Genomic DNA, 22432 nt, shown 5'->3' with positions numbered 1-22432 from the left:
TAGCTTTATGTAGTTACCAGGAATGGTAACCAGTTACGTGGAACAGGAGCTTTATTTCAAAAGAAATTTGTCAGTATTCTGTACAATTGTTCTGCCTACTGTACATCACAGCTGTTTTCATATGAATTTGTATGAAATGTTTCCAGAAGTCTTAGCTTTCAGCTTCATTTCTCACTGAGCCAGCTGGCTTCATAGAAACTTCAAAGTTCAGTGTCAGAATTTCTGTTTAAAACAAAGAGAAGAAGCTTCTGTAAGTTGTGGTATCAACGTGTTTAGCTGGTTACAGTATAAAAATTTAATGTGGAATTATTTGACTTACACTGTCATTGGAAGCTGTGGTATAAATCATTACTCCACGCTAAGGTCCCCCCAAGTAAACAAAGAAAACCAGAAAGACACTACACCATTGCTTTTTTCTAGCTGATAAAGTGTCACTGTATTAATTTATACTTCTGTAAGTATCTTTGCTTTTTGAAGAGATGTAAATATTGTAGGTCACTGCAAAATATTAACAAAACTGTTAGTACACCATCAGTTTCTTTGTGAGTGGCTCCTGCAGCTCATGTGTTGAAGCATCTTCTGAGTGGTCATCATTCTCAGGGATTTTCTGTGTATCAGTGCTGATAATGCAAGTACCATAGCATATGAAAATATGGGAATTCTAGCACCAGATGTGCTTATTTTTTTTTCCTTTGACGTTGCACAAACAGTTCACCCGTGTTGTATAATTTCTGTTGGTTGCACTGACTCTAGTAATTAACATTTTAAAGAATTTTTTTTCTCAATATTATGGTTTGTGTTCATTTGTAGTGAAATGTTGCTTGCCACATCCAGTTCTTCAGGAGAAAAGTGTGACTCCCAAGCCAGCAGTTCATACTACATGCCTGTACTGCTTGATGGCACAAAAGCTTCCAGATGTTGTCCCATTATCTAGAGAGGTCTGTGGCCTGCAAGGCTCTGCTGGTTGCAAATATCTTTCAATCTCTTCAGAATTAAACATCTGAGTAAAGTATTTGTGAGGTTTTTTTAACATCCAACGCTAATCTAGAAATGCTTTTACCATTGTGTGTATGGTCTGTCAAACAACGAAACTCCAAACTGAATTTCTCATAGTGTAGGTTGTGCCTCTCAGACTTTCTCTGGGCAGGCAGTTCCCGGGCTTCATGTTGATCATAGCAGTTGGTTCCTTTGTGCATATTAGTTCACTGCCAAATCAGTTTCCAGTCTGTTTTTTGCTTTTCCCTGTGTGGGCTGTGTGAAAGAAATTGTAGCTGTATTCACAGGTAACGATGTATTCACATGTTCTGTCTGCAAGTGAAAGTCAGCTGGCTCAATCTGTACAATTAAACCCAACTCATGCAATGGACATTGTTTCTAAATTAGTATTTTGTAACATTAAGTGTAAGGTTAGTTATTTGAGTTCCTACCTTATTCTTACAGTGATCTTTTCCAGTATTAATCACTTGCAAATTATCTTTCATCCATTAGATTGGCTCAATCATACTTGAAAAGCTCTAACCAATTACTTAGATGCTATATTTTGCTGTATCTAACACTTATTTCCTGAGGGAGAAGGTCTTTAAGAAAAGTACATACTTCTTGTGTAGTTCAACTCTATGACAGTAAGAAAGGAGAAAACCTTACATGTGTCAGGATAAGAGTGGTGTAATTTATGTAAAACAAATGCTTATTTTACTTATGCAGAGCCAGATAGCTGTTGCTGTGTCAGCAATTCTTTTGCACGATTATCTGTTTCTATAGTGAATCTTTGCAGTATTGTTACACCAGTTTTTCCATAACTGGGTAACAGATCAGGCAAGTGTTCTTGCAAATGTTTTCTCTTCTTTTTCCATAAAAGGTTGTGTGTACTTACAGCAATAACGCATAATACTCCCTTGCCATGTATGTGATAGATGCTCTTTTCTATTCCTATCATCCTGTAATTCAAAGCGTGTGGAGCAAAAAACCTCTCAAACAAAATACCACTTGGACCAGGATCCTGTTACTAATTTGGAAAACATGTTCTGATAGATACGCAGAAAAATCGAAAACACACACAGTTTAACACCACTGACCTGTATCATGTTAGAAGAGATCACTCGGTGTTATCTAGTCCAGCCTCCCAACTGGATTTGCTTGCTCATGGCTCTGTCAACTTCCACATGATCACAAGAGCTTGGTAAAGGAGAGCAGCCACTTTGACATCCTGGCTACATCCTTGCTACTCCAGCCCAGTATGCAGTTGGCCTTTGCTGGAAGGGTGCACTGCTAACTTGTGTTCATTTTGTTATATGTAAGAACCCCCCTGTAATTTACAGCAAATCTGCTTTTTAGCCAGACTGCAGTGCATTGCAGTAATATTGTCCCATGTGGGGGACTTGGCATTTGCCTTCATTCAGTTTCATGAGATTTCAGTTGTCTCTTTTCTCCAGCCAGCTGAGGTCCCTCTGAGGAGAAGTCTTGTCCTCCAGCATATTGGGTGCTTCCCTGTGTGTTATCACCCGTGAAGCTGCAGAGTGTGCACTCTGTCCCATTGTGCAGCTTGTTAATAAGTATATGAAGGAATATTAGAAGTTGTTAAAGAGTGGGTAGAGACCCACTTTTGGTACTTGGGGGTTGCCCATAGTTAGTGGCTGCCAGTTTACCTTTCTATCACTGATCACAATCCCATGTGTCAGAGACCAACTGATTTTCTGTCCGCTTTGTCATTCACTCATCCAGTTTATCGCTCATCAGTTTTGCTACAGTGATATTTCAGGAGACTCTTAAAGACTTTCCTAAAGTCAAACTTATCACTAAAGGTTGGAAAGGCCCAGATTATCCTCAGTGAATCCGTATGGGTTGTATTCAGTCACTTTTTTTGTCCTTTATGTGCTCAGAAATTACATCCATAGTCCTCCTGAGACCAGGGGCAAGGCTGAGTGGCCGGTAGTGGTTTGGATTCTCATTGCCATCCTTAGAGATGGGCCTTTTCCAGTCATTGGGAACCAGCCCAATTCCTGTGAGCTTTTAAACCAGTAAAGTGCAGCCTTACAGTGAAATCAGCCAACTTGGTTGCAGCTTTTCTGGTCCCTTGGACTTTTATACATCCAATTAGATTTAGAGGTTCCTGATGTGATTATTAGTTGTGGATAATGCTTTGCTCTCCCAGATTCTGTTACTAAGGTGAAGGAGCTGGGAAGCCTAAGGAAAAATATGGCCATGAAAGTGGGGATGCTAAGGCTTTCTGTACCTCAGACTTTTCCTTTATCACTAGGTCACCTGCCCTAATAAGCACTGATGTCACCTCTTCTTTAGTTTTTTTTTTTCCTGCTGGTATCAAGGACTTTCTCACTTTTACTTTTTGCATTTTACATTTTTTACTTTTACTTTTTACTCTAGCCAATTTTTGGCTAATTTTTGGCTTCAGGTGAACTTTAGTTTTTGTGTCTGCATCTCTACATGCTCAGGTTTCTCTTTCCCCCGGTAGTTTGTTTTTGTGTCTGTCTTCTGTGGTCTTCTGCCATACTTGTTTGGCTTCCTCACTGTCAGAAAGGACCATCTTTGTGCTTTGAAGAGGTTGTCCTTGAAAATCATCCAGTTTTTCTGGATCCCTTTGTCCTTCATGGCAGTATCCCATAGGTCCTGCCAAGCAGATCCCTGAACAAGGCAAGATCTGCTTTCTTGAAGGTCAGGTTTGTAATTTTTATGATTTGTTTTGCTCACTTGAATCAACGTTTTAAACCCCGCAATATTATGGCCATTGCAGATAAGGTTCCCTTCAACTTTGACATCCCCAGTTGGTTCTCATATGTTCTTGGAAGCAGCTCTAACAGAGAGCCTTCTCAGCTTGCCTTCCACTTGTATCAAAATATTGCCATCCACACACTTCATCAACATGTGCTTCCAACTCCAGTTTCATAACCAGTGTCCATGAGTCTTAAATAATTGACAGCTACGTGCTAGACCCTGACCTGGAATGACTCAGCATACTGATGAGATGAAGGGAGCCATGTATTTATGTGCTTTCACCCAAAGATCTGGCCTCAAGTCCTAGACAGTTTTCAAGAAAACATTGAAGCACATGACTAAGTTTTGATTGGAAAGACTGACTGAGTCACCAGGTTTAGTCATCTGCTATCAAAGCATGGCTCATGAGTCCATTCACATCCTTCTGAGAAATTACTTCAGGTTTTTTTGCTCCTTTTGCTGCTGCTGGGAGCATCTTTGAGGACGTTCTTTCTGTAATAGGTAATCTTCCAGTTTCTGGCATAACTTCTTCCTGTTAAGTATCCATTTTTTTCCTGAGGACCTAGTTGTAAAAAACCTCTACTTATCTTTTGGTATGTGGTGTTCTGCTATTTACAAAGAGCCCAGTCCTGTTTCTTCAGGCTGTTCTGCTGTGATAAACAATCCAAGGTGGTTTAAGCTGCCATAAACAGACAGACTCTCGATTCCCCTGCAGATGCCAGTGTGTCTTATCTCTGTTTTAATTACGCTTCCCTGGATATGAGTGATAGAAATCTACACCCAATTCAGATAAAGTCTTCAGTGCCTGAGGAGAGCTTCACATGCTTGAAATTATGCTTAGTTTGAAATGACTTAGGGCCATTTCATTCAACCCTCTTCACTTAGTTGAACATTTATGGTCTTATGTCAACAGTGACACCTGTATATTTAATTGAGGAATCTGTAAAATTTTGTCACTACTTAATACCACATTTTTGCTATATATGATGATAGAAGAGTAATAATTTTTAGTGAAAATGGGCAGCAATAGGCAATCCTTTAGTCTTAAGCACTGTGCATTTCTATATAAATTGACCTGTGGGTATATGTGTATTTAGGGGAGTAGACATAAACATTTTGTCTTTCCCTTAGTGCTGCAGACAGCGAGCCTTTGAAGCAGAGAAAAAAATATTTTTAATCTTTTATTGAGAATTGCTTTGTGCAGCCACTTCATTTGTATTAGTACCTTGATAAAGTGTTCATAGAGTTTTTCAAAACATTTACTAATTACAATGAGAGGACCTAGAAAAATGAAGTAGAAGCAAAAGCATTGTAGCCCTTGCATTCTTTTATTTTTATAAATATTTTCATTTTGATTAGGCTGTACTTAATACCACATGATGAAACGTGATACGGGATCAAAGCTGTGCTCGTGCTGTAGCCGAGACTTGTTTAAAAGAGCTGATTTATTTGTAGTATTCCATTATAGTTCATAGTATTGGGTTACAAATTACTTAAAATGAATATGTTCCAGTTACCTCCAAAGAAGAGTAATTGATACTGTCCAGCATCATGAACAAAAGAGAGACTTAGTATGACACAGAGCTTGATGTGTAGAGGAAAGAGCTGTAAAGACACCTCACATAAACACTGAGTTATTCTTACGTACTCAGAGTCTAAGAACATGTAGGCTGGATAATAACAGTGTAAGATGGGGCTAAAAAAAGGCTGGAAAACTTGCACCTGACCTGCATTGGTAATCACTTTAGAAGTTGTCAGGTTTATCAGCTTTGGTTCTGCAAGGACTTACCCATGTCTGCTGTGTGTTGTTATCTGCCACTAAAAATCTGGATGACGGAATACAATGCACTCGTTTGTTTGCCAGCAGAGCTACACAGAGGAGGAGCAGCAGATATTGGAGGGTAGGGTCAGAGTTCAAAATTAACCTGTCATTTAAATAGCCTGAGGAAAAAAGTATTTAATTATCCCAAAAATGATCTGGTGAAAGGCAGAATGTAGACAGCGAGGGCAGCAAGGATGATGAGTGTTCCAGCAGTTTTGGTGGTAGGAGAGGATATATAGGCTGCTGTAATGTGCATGTCTGTTGCTTTCACCACTCTGAGAAGTCTTATCTTAACATGCTGGTGAGGCAGAAGTATTACTTTTATCTTTGGGATTGTTAACAGCACTTGGTAATTTTTGAGAGCCTAATTTGAGAGGCTTGTCACCTGTTTTACAGTCATCAAAATTTATGTAGTATTTAAATATTTCAGATACAGCGTCTGCTAACTAAACTTGCACCTTTAATTTAGAGGTCACTTCTTTTGCAAATCTGACTTCCCAGATGTTTCAAATTACACAGGCATGAAATAAAGGACTCCAAAGTTGTGGGGATTGTGTGCTGATCTATGATAGAGACAAGGATGGAATCTACCTCTCTGTAGCAGCATTTTAGTGTTTGAACCAAGGAAGTGTGTTTTATCTGTAACCCTTGCAGTTCTTGTCTCTTGTACAACTTCTCTCTCATGTCCTGGTGGTAGCAACATTCTCAAGCTTCTGAGTTTCCATGCCACTATCCCAAGATCCCTACTCATTCATAAACAATTATGCAGTACTCAATGTCAGAATACATGTTGATATAGATGTACATAGATGCTAACAAGGTTTGATGGCAACCTAAATTCTGGGATTTCTTAGTAGCTAAAACTTTAGCTTTTAGAATTGTATTACTCTAATATTCCTGTGAACTATGACAGTTCTATATTCTTCTTCACACTTTTTTTTAATATAAGTATTAAGTATTTTATCTCTCCATATCAGACTGTGAAGAATAATCCTCACCTGCTCCCAGCTGTCACCATGAAAACTGATGGTCCTGCTTGAAAGTCACAATCTTCTGGGAAGTCTGAAGTTACTTGGGCAGTGGATGTCGAGTTATATTCTAATCCACATGTTTTTCTGGTAAGAATTCTTGCATATTTCACATGTAGCACATTGGATTTAGATTAGAAGCTTCTATAGTAACATACAATATAGTTTTTATTTCTGTAGTTTTCTGTAATATGTATAGAATAACATTTCATAGGGTCTTGAGAAAACTTTTGCCAAGTCTTGTTCTATTAGTTCTTGTAAAATTAAGTGTCAGAAAGGGAACCATTTTAGATTAATGCTGTGATATTTATGTCTCTAGATCAGCATTGTTCTTTCAGTGTAGTTTTAAGTATTACTCCCTAACCCTCACCCCACTCCTTTTGTTTAACATGATAGGTAGTGTTTCTACACAAAACTGGGAAAATAAGCCTGTGCCCAAATTAACATCCTGAAAGTAATAAAACTTAATAGAAGCCACATTTGTGATGGACTGCTTGTTAACAGCAATCTATAGGATCTATGCAAACATATCAAGTTACACATATCTCATTCTTAATCAAAGTAGGTTCAGAAAGTTGGTTTCAGAGGCAGAGCAAGGGAATAGGAAGAATTACAGACATAGGAAAAGAATCTTGTTGATTTGTATTTTTTACTGTATTTCCAAGTTACTTCTTGAGGAATTCAGTCATTCTGATCCATTGTGTGTTACTGTAGATGTCCTATTTGATTGTCCTTGTTCTTTCATAAACAATTCTATATTACAGTGACAAGTTACATGCCATGTGAGAAGAGAGTAGGTTCTAGATACCTAAAATTGTGGGTATCTGCACAGGCTTTTGTTACTATATCTGTACAAGCTAAATTCTGTTTCCTTGGATTTATTATTAAGTAATGCAACAAATAGGAATAGTGGAAATACCAACAGGAAAAAGAGAAAAAAAATTCAAGATAACACTAACACTGTCAAGATGCTTGCTTAACACAAACCAGTGCTCTCCATCCTGAAATTATGGAGACTGCTCTTAAAAAAAAAATACTCATTTAACTGGAATCTTTAATGAAACAATATACTTGTGTCTGTGGTGTAACATATATGTACTTTTCTTAAGGAAAAGAGTGGTAAACACAGAATGTTTGACTTGTATCAATTTCTCTGCCTCAGAGACTCCTCTGGTAAGCTGAATTTTGGGCCAGATCTTCATTTGTGTGTATCTGTTGTAGTGTTAGTGGCTTTTCCTTACCCCAAGTAAAGTGTTGATCCATCAGCATGTTACTTATTTACTCAGTCCTTCCTGCAGACATTTTAAATCTTCTAAAACCTGGAGAGATTGAGTTATGTATGAGGCCAAATTACCATAATAATGAAATGTGTCCAACAAAACATCTTTTTTTCACAATGGCAATTTTATCATGTTCAAAAGTTGAAATGTAATAGGAAAGATGCAGAAAAGAGAGCTGTAACTTTTCAGTTACATCTATTTTGTTCATTCTGTAGAATAAAAGTGGATCTGAACCAGGTCAGTCATTAAGACTTACTAAGGACTTCACTTTGTATAAGTAACCACAGTGCAGAGCTTAACATTCATCATGTATTACAGTGATAGCATATGCTATATATTTAGACCACATATAATGATAGAATTGTTTAAGCACATTATTGAAGTTCCTAGTGTTAAAAATTGTAAGGTAATTTTTTTTTTCTGAGTTCTCCCTTCAATATTGAAAGGAGGGAGCTCCCTCCTGTCTTCTGCAGTGATGTCTCTGTTAAGAACAGCTTTGTGTTTCAGAGTTGTCCTTTCCAGCTTTACTTTAGATAAGTAAAATTTTCTTCTGTGGTCTCTGCTTGTTATTTTCATACTTGAAATATCACGTGAAATATAATTCGTGTGTTATAAAACTGTTATACCTTTGAGAGATGATTCTTCTCCATTCCTACTAAAACCAAACAATCCCATTTTATATTATGCCATCATTAATTGTGAACACAATCAATTCAGAAATGTGTAGGTTAAAATTAGTAAATATAAATATTACTTCTCAAAGGATTAATTGTATTAATAGGTGAGGAAGTAAATATCTGAGAGAGAAAGAATGGAAGAAATCTCATTGGTTGCCAATTATGCATAAAAGCTGTAACCTTTTTTGTCTTGTAACATGAGAAACTTTCAAACTTACCCATCTCAATGAAAATTCATTTTTTTCCCGTTTCAGGGTTGTCAAGTCCATCAGCAGAATAAACACAAAATGGGATACTTGGAAGGAAGATTTGGAGTGTGGGTAAGACTCTCTTGCTTCAGTTTTAGGGATCTCAAATAAGAAGTGCAAGGGGCAGTGGAGTCAGTTCACCCTCTCTTGCTTAATAAAAGTGAGAGAGTGTCTCTGGGCTTGCTCCTATTTTAAAAGTGTGCTTCTGACAGGAGATAAAAGTAACAGACCTTTGTGGTCTAGAAAATAAAATACTCATTAAGTCCAGTGCTAGGTTTGTGTTTAAAATAGATGTATTTTAAAAAGTAGAATAAAAATATGCTGACTTTACTCAATTGACAAACACAACAAAAATGAGCAACTTTCTGAAATAATAAAAAACCACGAGGAATAAGATTGTAATTGTGTGCAGACAACTTTAGATAATAATTTCAATTTAAATAGTTTATTAGAATTAGGGCATTTTTTAAACTGTACTTGGATAAGAAAATATGGGACTTAAAACTTCTGCTGTGGGCTAATCTGGCCTTAATTGTCCTCAGTTGTGACAGTGATGCCAGTATGTAAGGAAATGGTTTCTGAGGCCAATCCAAGGCTATGTGTAGTGTTGTGGAGTAGAGTTGTTGTTGGAGACAGAAGAGAACCTATTGTCAAAATATTGAGGTAACAATAACAAACTAAAAAAAAAACTGTAAAGGAAGGTGTAGAATAACCTATCCTACCACATCTGTTAACATCTCTTCTTATTCACAAACTCTCCCCCTTTTTCTTTCTTTTCCTTTCTCTTAATATGATTAAGAGTTTTCCATCAAAACATCAGATACTCTTTTTTGACATCCTTATAATTCTTTATCTTTGATTTAGGTATAAATACTCTTTTTCTGGAAATGAAACTTGCTTCTACAGTAAAGGAAGGTTAGTAAGTACTTTACGTATCACTGCTTGCAGTTCACTCTGAAACTGCTCTTGTGCAGCCTGATCAGCTATTTCTGTTGGCACATGGCAGAGCTGGAGTTTTGCCTAGAGTAGCACAATCTTTTTATTTGCTGGAGAAACAGCCAGTCACCACCTCAGCTATATCATACTCTGCCTACTGCTATGCAGGGACATAGTAGTTACTCACTCTTTGTGATAGCACCCACACCTCTAAAGCTCTGTGATGTCCACGCTTTATCATTACTTATCCTGGCTTTTCTCTGTATTCCTGGTTTTTATGTTTCAGTTGGTGTCTTTCAGCTTCTTGCTCTCAGTCAGTGCCTGACTAGACTGCTTGCTTACAGTTGTCATGCCAACTCCCAAGCTTAGAAACTCAAGTAGAGAAAGGATTTAGCTTCTCCCCCCCCCCCCTTTTTTTTTTTTTTTGTGTCAAGCACTCACTTCACAGTTACCAAGCTGCATGAACTGAATTCATAAGTATGGCAAGCAGCTCTGTGATTTTGGTCTGACACTTCAGTTTCTAAATACCCATTTCTGCTTAATGAGGACTTTTTCCAACCCTTCCTTTATCCTTGCTGCTTGTCTGCATGCTGAAAATGAGGAAAATTAGAACAAGATCAGTTTAGTGGGGAAGGGATTTTATAGACTAGTAGTTGCATTTTAGTTATTTAAATAGGACATATTTCAATCACCCTACTTTGAATTAGTTTTTTTAAAATCTGTGAATCTGTTTATAGACTAGTAGTTGCATTTTAGTTATTTAAATAGGACATATTTCAATCACCCTACTTTGAATTAGTTTTTTTAAAATCTGTGAATCTGTTCATTCTTCCTGAAAGTTAGATACTACTGCGTTTGATTCACTTTCCATGCCAAGTCATTCAGTATTCATGTGTATCTGCTTTCCAAATCACAAAGTGAAAAATACAAGAGAGGTACAGGAAATTAAAAATGCAAACTCTTAACACCTTATACCAAGGTCATATGCAATCATTATACCTTATTACTAATGTGTGTAACAAAGACTTAGTTCTGTGAAATAACTGCTATCCAAAATAAACAGTACTTTCAATAGCTTTCCTGTAATTGACAGCTACATTCACAGGTGAATCTTGTTGGCAAACGTAACCTGTTTAAAGGGCATTGATTCAAAGAGGAAGACATGGAGATTTCACCTCAGGCAATGTTGCTCTTTGGAGATTTCTATAGGTAAATTTGTTCTAGGTTTCATAGGAATCAGCTGCATCGCTCATGTAATACTGCATCTAACGTGTATTTTGCTTTTCTCAAGTTCAAAAAAATGTGGTTTATCATTGAAGATATTTCATATATAAATGCTTACTGCAATTCACTACAGTTCTTATTTAGAATTGAGCTTTCCTGGCTGCAGTGTTTTTTGACAACATGCACTTATTTTGCATGAAGGACTGTAGAGTCAAATAAAGTGTCCCAGCCTTTTCACAGTTGATTAATAGCAATTTCCTTTTCTTCCACTGTATCAGACAAGTATGTTTGCTTTAACAGAGCCCATTCTGAAGTTGAAGGCTTTTATATGTCATTGAAAAAGACAGGTGGCCTCAGATATCCAAAGGAGCTTTAATCGAGGAGGCAGCTACTGTGGGTCAGGATTCTAGAGTTATATTAAACATTACCCAACACTTGGGCCACCTTGTAATTATCTCAGATAATTTCACTGCAAATACTGGAGACTGCAGTTCATCTAAAGCATTGGCTTTTTCTTCTAGCTGCAGCCCTTCAAAAGCAGAGTTTACAGCTCGAATTAGCTCTTTGTAAGGACAGAGAAATAGAGGTAATTGCATTGGTAAACAACTCCAGGTCTCTGTGAATATAGATAACTGTGCAATAGATGTAGAATGCTGAAAGGATCTTCAGACCACCTGTACCTCTTACCACCACACAGCCTGTAAAAAAGGCTGAAAGTTACAAACTATCATAAGAAGGAAGATGAACCATTGCAAATATATTGGGATCCTGTGGTAACACAGTCTTTGATCAGTAGTTTCTGCTTGATCTCTAGAAGGATATATACTTATATATATCAATAAATAAATATAGTGTAAAAAAATTCCCAACAGGACTTGTCTTTCTGATTCTAGTTCAGGTGACTTGTTTAGGTGAGCATGAGAGCAAGGTGAAACAGGCTGTCCCTGCAACATTTTCATACTTTGAGGAGCACCAGCACAGCCCAATTTGTTTCTTCTTGTGCTTTCCATCCTAATACTTGCTGATGATGAGACAGGATATAAAACATAAAAACAGATGATCAAGCTGCAAAATGACCAAGAAATATTGTTTACATTCTGCATCTGCCAAGAGGAAATAAGCTCTTGGTCTTCTATGCTAGGAATGTAACTTGAAAGGCAATGTTACTTTCACATCATCTCCCTGGTACTTCCTCGATAGTGCATTTTATGCAACTTTTCCTAACTAGTTTTATTGTGAGAAGACCCTGGGATGGGAGGAAACAGAGCCAGTTAGAAGAGCTAATCAGCTGGAATGCTGAGAACCATTGCTTTGGAGGCCTCCCATTGTGCAGCACCATCAAATGCACTTTGCTGAGGAAAGACAACTTGTTTGTTTTGGCCAATGCTCGTGTGAGCAGAGATAGCAAAAAGCCAGGGAATCCAACTGGATAAAGAACATCTGCAAATGATGTTCTGCTACTGCATGCTCTATCCAAAGAAGCCTTGATGCTTGGTCTCAACCCTGGTCTTGGCCACACATGCTGCTTTGTCAGGTTCATTCCGAGTCAGCTTTTATTTCTTGTAAATAAAGGGGGTACAGAGTCAGTTTCATGCTATTCCACAGTAACAGTGTAAACTATTTAGCAAACAAAACAAAACAAAATAAAATGTTTGGTATATAGAAACCCTTAATTGAAATAACTTGAAAAACTAACTGTGGATTTGGAAGCCAAGTCAAGTCTTTTGTTTTTTGAATCTTGCCTATGATATTTCTCTGTGTTTATTTAGTAACTGAAGAAGATGGACTAATGTTGCATGGAGCATGAGAAGTTAGTGGCCTGGTGCTCTGTGTGATAGAGACCAAGAAGTTAAATATAAAACTTTGAATAATACTTGAGGTGACTTTCAAGAGGAAATTTGGTCATATTGCATCAGGAGGAGGTATTTTGTGTTCTCTCTAAACTGATTTTGATATAGACAGCTAGGAGCACTGATTTACATTGGACTTTCCTCCAGTCTTGTTTCTATGGATAGTTGCAAGGTAAAGACAACTAATTTAGTATTTGTTACCAGTTATGTGAACTAAAGGACGTTTTAGAACAAAGTAGTAGGCCCTTCAGTCTGATAATCTTGTTTGGAGGCAGAAACATATCTTTCATTATTCACTTTCATAGACCTCACATATTAATAATCATGAATAACTTGTTGCCACAGTTGTATGAGGTCTTCATTCGGTGTGAGTGTTCATTCTGTTCAGTTTGTTCCTAGTAAGGGGGCATGAGCACTATCTTGAAGGTGTTTCCAGAGAGAAAAGTACATCCTATTTTGAGAACATAAATTTGGAGAAAATTTGCATTTGGGACAAACTCACATTTATATCACTTGCTTGAAAACACAGGTTGGATTTCATGTCCTGCACAGATGCTTTGCCTGTACACACTGGAACTGATAGCTGATACCACATCTACGGAGGCGTTGTTGCAGTAGCTTTTATGAATCTTCTGTCGTAAGGATTCCACTTTTAATTTAGGTTATCTTCTCTACAGCCTTTTTTCAGTGAAGAGAACAAAAGATTCATCATGGAGTGGCCCGTGACACTAATATTTATGCTGTGCTCTCTAATAAGGTAAGCAATAAGTTGATAGACTGTATTTCACTGTGTAACTACTAATGCTTGTGTAACAAATATCTCTAGTTTCCTCTTTTAGGAACTTGGATTGTTTGGAAAATTAAGATAATAACCTTTTTTTTATTTTCCGACAAACTAATTTACTCTTAATGCTACTTAATGTTTCTACAGATTTTCAAACTTAATTTTATAAATCAAAGACTTCTAATACGAATTATTACTTGCACAATAAACCATAATAAACCAGTCAAGTTTTCTTAACTGACTTTATAAACTGACCACAGTTGGGTTAATGCAAACATTTTTTCTGTCTTTTTTGGTTGCTTATATATTCCATGTAATTGACTTGGCTGATAGTGAGCATTTCTTTGTTCTTTTTTAATTTCATCTGAAGTTCTTTGATCCTCAATTTTTATTAAGCTGATTCTGTTAATCTGATAGGGAAAGAACACACATGCTCTGTCATGGCACTCAGCTGCTGTTAGCCAGACTGTGTTGCCACGTTTCTAGATCATGAAGAATGTAGAAGAAGACAGTGAGGTTTCCAGGGTCTTTTCATTGTTATGTCTAATTCCTCTTACTCCCTTTGTTTTTGCAATATTAAATTTGTATTAAAATAATAAAAACCCTTAATTTTTCTTCATGGCTATAGTGTTTCAAAGGGACTTGTCAGCAGCTTGAACACTTTGGGGTAGAGCTTGAAATTAGAGAGTTTACCTCTTCATATATATATCACTGATCTGTGAAAATTTCCTTTTTCAACAACACTGTTCTAAATCAGCCTGTCAGAGTTGTCAAATATCTTAAGGAGAAGCTGAATGGGAATGAACTGCACAGATTCTCTGTCAGCTGGGATCTCCAGTCAACCTGGAAAATGTTTTTTCTTTGCTTTCCACCAAAGAAATGCAAAGAATCTGGAAGGCTTTTATGAATCTTCTGTGATCTAAGAATCTAAGAATCTAAGAATCTAAGTGTTATCAATCTCATTTCACAATGTCAGAAGATAGTTTCTGGTGCCTCTTCCCTGATCACAGGGATTGTTACTTCAGTCTGTGAGAATCTTGGGGAGTTTTGTAGATTCACTCAGGAACTTTGCCAGTCTCTCTAACTCAAGATACATAAACTTGAGTAAAGATACGTAGTCTGAAAATTTGCTGCTATGTGGAGAGAATAAGAAAATTTTTTATAATATTTATATGAATATATTTAATAGTGAGTTGTAGCAGGTCAGTTTATTGCAAGCTTCAGCTTATAGACTCGAAGTCCTAACTCTATAACTATATTGCCTTCAAAAATTACCCATGCTTGATACCATAAAACTGCAGGAATAGGGTTTCTATGCATGTGTGTAATGTTAAGTAATTTTTGTGAACTATTTTCTATCTTCTGATAAATTGAGTTTCTTTCAAGTTTACCCATTTTGATTATAAGTCTAGGCAACTTCAGAAAGTGAGATGCAGACGTTCATCTCCCTGGTATTTTATCAGTGTATAGTTTTCAAGAAAAAAGGATACTTCCATCCACTTAATTATTGTCATTCTCATTTTAATGATGTTTCCACATGACAGTGTTCTCTTTAAAGTTCAGTCATAATTTCTCTGGAACACTTGGAGGGGGCAGTTGATTAATCCTGTCTTTTTAATCTTCATTGCACTATGTACTACCAGGCCAAATCTGTCCATCATGTTCAGTGTTTTTTCAGTCAGTCTGGAAGATGCATGCGCTCTGTCTTCAACAACTTTGAGATGGTCAGGGATGGATTATCACTAATTTTTTAGCATCAAAAAGTACCTTTTCAAAGTTATTTACTGGGGTTAAGAATATAAATTTTACATAGTTTGATGATTTGATACTGAATAATGACTGAGAGTTAATAATTTGCGAACACACCAGGTTTATTACGGTCATGGTAGGCTATACCCAGAATCAAAAAATGAAAAATAGCATCTGATGTTCTTTGATGCATTGCAACAAGGACTTGGGTTAGATTTCAGGTTAGGTTACCATGTCAGGTTAGGAAAGGTTATAGCATGGGCATTAATCTTGAGTTTGAAAAGACCTTTTTGATCTGAAGCTCAACCTTGTGCTGGTTGGCTTCTTGTACATAGTGCCTTCATTTCAGCTGGGCACACTTAATTTAAAGGGTAAAATATTTTGAAGGGCTAGAAGTCAAGCTGACATGATAGCTGAGTCCATATTATTGTGGGATTTAAAAGGGCATATTAGAGTATTTTGAATATGTTTTACATGGGAGCAAGTAAGCCATGCTTAGCTTCTGGTGTGAGGGGGTTTGCTGGTGCAGCATAGAGAGAGGATGCACAGAAATACCTCGGGAGGGGGCAAGGTGAGGAATCAGGGGATTTGAATCACTGAGTCAAGTGTTGCTGCCCAGATCTAATTGTTATCAATCTCTTAGTGTCATCACCAGCACGAGTGATGGAGCTATGCTTAGTTCAGAGTTTGACAGGGATGGCTAACCTAGCTGTAGCTTTGATTTCAGGATCAGTGTTCCTGTTAGTGTTCAGGTTGGCATGACCAGAAGAGACTCAGCAGCTTCTTTGTCTAACCAGGTTAGTGAGGCTGGACTTACGTTTTTGACAGTAAGAGGAAAACACTGGGCCTGAATATAACAAAAGGCCCTTTTCTAATATTCAGCAAAAACAAACCCAAGAGCCCATGTCATCTGAATTCTGGCCCATTTCATCTAAGGGCAGCTCAGTGACAGGACTCCATGGGAGACCCCTGCCACATGAGGATGTAAATAGGAAGAAGTATTCCTGGCTACAAATGGTGTCCAAAGGATTTGTTGCTGCTTGTAACAGCAACTCTTGTATTAACCTTCCAGGGTGAAGCTCAGGAACAGACTCCTGCTTCTGTCAAGTCTCACAGCTGAGGCGTAGGTAGGTGGTTTCCAAAACTCTTGAATCTAGCTCATGGATCTTGTTACAGTTTTGGTTCACACTTGAAAGCAGTCCTGAGATAAAAGCAATGACTCCAATCAAGTCCAGAAGTACTTTCAGCTACAATGCCCTGGTCCAGGGCAGCTTTTTGTAGACTTGGTGAGAAATCGAGTTAATTGGGCAACTCTGATCCCTTCCTAAAGTTTTCTTAAAACTGCCATGTTCAGAAGCCAGTGGATTAGTGCCACTGTTAATCACTGCTCCAAGCAGAGCTTGACAAGTTTTCCAGGATCTGCAGCAACTCAATGTCCATGCCAGTGTCCCCTGCCTACCCTGGACTACAGTAGGGGGATCTGTAAACAACTGTCCACTCACCCCAAACTCAGTTGCCTTTTTCCAGTGGCAGTGATCTCAGCTTGCTAGTTTTTATCAGCCCAAATTTTAATGCTACACCTCTGAAATTTATTCTTCAGCTTAAAAGCTCTCTAGGAATGCCACAGTTACCTCCACTCAGCTGCCTGTAGCAACTCAAAACACACCTCGATGGCCCCATCTTTAGTAACCCAAACCCTCCCATCCATCCTGGGCTGAAATCCAGTCCTCTCCTACTCAGGAAAGCAGTCACAAATCTGTCACTGCATCTGGGAGGTGTTAGTAAGCAATTCAGTGCCTCCTCACATCACAATGAGGCACTTCTTCAGTGTTAATCAGGGGCAGAATACTTCTGATTCAATAGGTAATTCTTCCTGCTGAGCTGCTTTTCAGCATATAGCACTGAACATGTCTTGCAACCTACTGAAGTACAGAGCAGAATTTGCTTACCTCCAAAACACTGTGCAGCAGAAAAAGGGTAAGGGCTGAAGGTTCTGAATTTCTTTGATTGGCTAGTAGAGGATCCTGAAGCAATTAGAAAAATTGTTTCAGATGCCTTTAAACAGTATAAAGGGTGAAAATCATATTTTGATGAGTGATTTATGCCATGCATCCAAGTTGCTTTTCAGAATACGATATTAGTGGCCTTTGAAAATCTCTCTTCGTATTGTTAATATGCAATTTTTTTTAAAAGCCTGCAATTTACCAAATAGACAATTGCAAATAAATTATTCCTATACCATTGACTCTACTAAAAAAAATATGAATGGAGTAGTCACGTCAAAAAAATAGTATAGTTAATTTAGTACATATTAGGTTGCATACAGCTTCAGCACAGCCAGATATATCCAGGGTCAAATGAAATCTGAATGGTTCTTCCAACCATATATAAACATTAGCAAGGAGGTCTGTTAGCCAATCCTTGTTGTTTAAAAAATGTAAAGCCCACTAAACTAAAATAAGGGAAAAATCTGATTCACATTCCAGAATGACAGATTTTCTTTAACATCTCTGCGATGTTGTTGTCCAACAGCATGTAGGTTAAACCCTCTGTCACTTATGTTTTGTTGTATTGTAGAACAGAAGACTCTAATCCGGGCTGTTAATTTCAGCTCCTAAAGTTCACCTTTAAAAAACCCCTATTTCTGACCAAGTCATTTTGCCTGTTTTATTAAATTTTGAGAAAATTTCTTTATCTGACTTTCTAATGTATGGGATTCTCTTTTTTGGAGAGTATATTTTTTTTAAAAAATATTTTAAATTCCAGGGTTTCTGAGATTCACATGAAACATGAAGAAAATGCAGGAGGAGAAACATTCCTGCATTTCTTTGTCCCTCTACCTTGACACTGAGTAAGAAAACCTGAACTTCAAAGGGTGAGAGAAAGTTCAGGCTTCATGCTTAATCAGTTTTGGGCTTCACTCCCAGGATTTGCCAGCTATGCCAATTTTTTTAGGACATAAATTGTAAGATGTTGTTAGCGGAAAGAAAACCACAGCCACCACACTCATTTTCCTTTGGCTGGGGAATAATTTCAAATCCCTAGAGCAGCCAGAGCTGTATCCTTCTCCCTCTCCCCTAATCCAATCACCACCATGACCAAAAGCTGCTAACTGCTGTGGATTTCCAGATTTCTGCTTTAATTGCTGGCCTGCAGGAACTTGAGGCACAGGCAATAGCTAACTCAGTCAGAAGGGTAAAAGCCCCTGTGCGCAGTGCTGGTGAGGCCACACCTCGAGTCCTGTGTCCAGTTCTGGGCCCCTCAGTTCAGGAAGGATATCGAGGTCCTGGAGCAGGTCCAAAGGAGGGGAACCAGGCTGGTGAAGGGACTCGAGCACAGACCCTATGAGGAGAGGCTGAGGGAGCTGGGGCTGTTCAGCCTGGAGAAGAGGAGGCTCAGGGGAGACCTCATCACTCTCTACAACTCCCTGAAAGGAGGGTGTAGCCAGGTGGGGGTTGGTCTCTTTTCCCAGGCAACCCTCAGCAAGACAAGAGGGCACGGTCTCAAGTTGTGCCAGGGGAGGTTTAGGTTGGACATTAGAAAGAATTTCTCTACTGAGAGGGTGATCAAGCATTGGAATGGGCTGCCCCGGGAAGTGGTGGATTCTCCATCCCTGGAGATATTTAAAAAGAGACTGGATGTGGCACTCAGTGCCATGGGCTGGTAACTGCAGTGGTAGTGGATCAAGGGTTGGACTTGATGATCTCTGAAGTCCCTTCCAACCCAGCCAATTCTATGATTCTATGATCTGCAGCTCCCCTGCTCCAGATTCTTCTGCAGAAACCTCTGGGAGAGCAGAGCTGAAGTGATTCATCTGCAGTTGGCACCCTCGTGAGAAATGAGGGCAGAGGTGTGATGTGGTGGTCTTTACTCTTTCCTCTTTGTGGCCTGTGTTGGTGGTGAGAGGGGGCTCTGGCGGTGGGATGTAGCTACCCTGTAGGATTGGATCAGAAATATTGTGGGCAGCGGGACTGGGGAAGTGATGGTCCCCCTGCATTCAGCACTGGTGAGGCTGTGCCTTGGATTACATGTTCAGTTTTGAGCCTCTCTACAAGAAATACTGATGAAATGTGTCTGGAGAAAAAATGAAGGGTCCATCTTCACAATGAAGTGAAGGGTCTAGAGCACAAGTCACGCAGGTTGCGGCTGAGGGAACTGGAGTTGTTCAGTTTGGAGACCTGAGAGGAGACCTCTCTACAGCCATCTGAAAGGAGGTTGTAGTGAGGTGGTGGTCTCTTTTTTCCAAGTAGCAAGTGATGGGATGAGAGGAAACATCCTGAAGTTGTGCCAGGAAAGGTTTAGATTGAATATTAGGAAAAATGTCTTCACCTAGAGGGTTGTTAAGCATTGGAACAGGCTGCTTAGGAAAGTGGTGGAGTCACCATCCGTGGAGGTATTTAAAATGTTTAGATGTGTTGCTTAAAGGACATGGTTTAGTGGTAGACTTGGTAGTGCTAGGTTAACAGTTGGACTCTATGATCTTAAAAGCCTTTTCCATCTTAAATGAGTCTGTGATTCTATGACTGGGGACAGTCAGGAATTTAATTAAGACCAACGAACACCAAGTTGGTTGAATGCCATCATTGTGGTTGTACTCCTGTTATGTTCAGTCCCAGTTAAAATAATCCTGACTGAAATAGTCTGCTCTGGTTTTAGTTGATTTAGTCTTGGAGGAGAGATTGCATGTGCCATTGCATGCAGCAGACTAGATGTATGTCAGGCAGAGGGAAATGCAGATGGAAATTGTTGCTTTCGTCTCATGTCAGGTTTGCCACATGCAAGGACGGACAGTGGGTTTAGTATTGTTGGCCTCTCTGTGAAGAAAGCTGCAGCAGCTGATTGACTTGGTGCCAGGGTGGATATCACAGACCAGTGACATGCTGTGCAGGGAACTGTATTTACCTTCCATTTATTTTAAGATGCCTTTCACTGTTTTATAAATAACATCATTTGAAAGGAAATTGAGGCTTTTGCTGTAACCTGCCTTTTTCAGTAGCTGAAATATGCACCTTCAACCATCTTTTTCCTATTCATTTCTCTGTCTCTTCCTTCCCCCCAACACTTCTGACAATTATTATGTCCTGGCTGAACCTTTCCCTGGCTGAACCTTTCTGATAGCTGTGATCACTGCTGCTCCAGTGAAGAGTGGTCAGGTCTCCACAACAACTCTTGTAGACAAGCTGAGCTCATTATAGACATAAAAGCTATTGTTATTTACTGTGCTCAGTTGTGGACTGAATCCTAACATCTGTCTCTGGAGGCTTGCTGTCAGGAAAGCTTTGAGAAGCCCTCAGGGCCCTTCTGCAGCGCTGCACATGAAAGAACTGGAGGGAAAGTTTCTCCACGCTGGGTTTTGCCAACACAGGGCAGCATTGTCCCACACCTGAGTGGAGCAACAAAGTCCATATCCTGCATATGACGACTTCTAAAGTTTCACCTGATTTATGAAATGGGTAAGCCTATTGTTTAGAGTAAGTAATAAAACAATCAGTGGAAGTAGCCAGACTCCCTAATGGATAAGAGAATAAATGGATTATTAAAGGGGCAGTATGTTTTTCCTGGATCTCACCAAAAACAAGCTCTTTCTGACATCCTTCCTTTTGTCCAAAAAAGTCATTGTTAAGGGCAAGTCAGAGACTCAGAGCAAAGACTGCACATTTTTAAAGTAAAAAATAAAATAAGGAAACTTTTGTGTCTAATTAGCAACATCTGCCAAGAGAGAATTTGTAGTATATTTATTTCTGTGACACGAAAAAAAAAAAAAAGATGATTTAACATCTATTATTGTTAAAATGCTGATATTTCTTTGTCTTTCTTTTCTCCTTTCTTCATTAGCTAGCTTTATACAAGTGGTTCCTTGTGGTTTGTCTGGGATCTTGGTAAGCATGTACAATTAAGCCAGTGAGAGGAGTTCTGCAAAACAGATGTGGACAGACCCCAGCAGAACTGGGCGGGTGAATTGCTGGAAGCACCGAGCAGAGAAGGCCAAGTGTGTTCTTGTTTTCTGATCTCTGGCAGGGGAATGGAGTTGGCTGATAGTGGGTGTTTTGAACAGCCCTGTGGCTTTGTGGTAATACAGTGCAATATCATTTGGGAGACCAGCTGGACTCCTGATGTGGAATTACTGTTCCTTGGCTGGGATGTGCTGTGGAAGCAGTGAGCTCCGCTCCAGAACTCAAAGGGCAACCTGCCTTGCGTGGGGAGAACTGGAGACCAAACTCTGATAAGAGACAGCTTCACTCCTCAGACAGCTGGCTGGCAGCTGCAGGAAACAGAGAGGCTCAATGAGAAGTGAAAGATGACCAAGAGCTGTGGGATGGGTGGAGATCCAAGAACCTCAGAGTGATTTGGGGTTAGCTTTGAATGAGTTGAATGGGTGTCTTGGCTTAAAGATGCATCTGTAGTTCCCAGTGGCTATAGAAAACCAAACTGGAGTACTGAATTGATAAATATAAGTGTCCCATAATTGATATGTTAAGGGTTTTATAATCAGATGTTGTGTAGATATGAGACATTATTTGCATACCAAAACTATGAAAGCTTTGTATTTTTAGATTAAGTTGTATAAGACATTTCACAGACATGTGGAAGTTTTCTTCAGTTTAAACTTGAAACTGAATACAACTACAGCAATTAGTTGCTTTTCTTCTAAGTCTATAACCTGAACATTCTACAATGACTCAGGTACCCAACAGGAAAAGATGAAACAACATCCTGAACAGTCAAACATCATCATGAAATCTAAACCAATTGTACAGTTTAGAATAACAAGTCCAGTTTTTTTAATGAACTCAACAGGTGTGTTTCCTTTGTTGGCTCCTTATATCAGCACTGGGAAAAGAACTGTTTATTGTCCTTTTCTCATTTACTTTCTACAAGAGGATACTGCTCTCCCTAAGGAAGAGTGTGCAAGACAGACTCACTCCTCTCCCCACAGCACACCCCAGAGAAGTCACCATTGACTCGTAATCAGTGCTAGCAAAGGCAATATCTATTTTGTATCAGCTGTGAACACTAGGCCATATAAAGACCCTTTTTATTTGCTTCTGCTTGTTACTATGAAAAGGCAAATTGTGCTATTAAAAGCCCCCTTTTTTTCTCCTCC

The 22432-nt window shown here is 38.8% G+C and overlaps 1 long non-coding RNA gene across 1 annotated transcript; it reads left to right on the top strand.

The window, feature by feature from the left end:
* Window positions 1-926: 926 nt before the first annotated feature.
* LOC139792377 (uncharacterized) lies at window positions 927-14428 on the top strand. Its single transcript, XR_011724234.1, has 4 exons — window positions 927-1009; window positions 6529-6669; window positions 8791-9699; window positions 13472-14428. It is a non-coding gene; the product is annotated as an uncharacterized lncRNA (long non-coding RNA).
* Window positions 14429-22432: the final 8004 nt, after the last annotated feature.

Source organism: Heliangelus exortis, chromosome 2, assembly GCF_036169615.1.
Source record: "Heliangelus exortis chromosome 2, bHelExo1.hap1, whole genome shotgun sequence".
NCBI lineage: Eukaryota > Metazoa > Chordata > Aves > Apodiformes > Trochilidae > Heliangelus > Heliangelus exortis.
The sequence above is the reverse complement of the archived record's forward strand: the minus strand, read 5'-3'. Positions and strand labels throughout refer to the sequence as shown.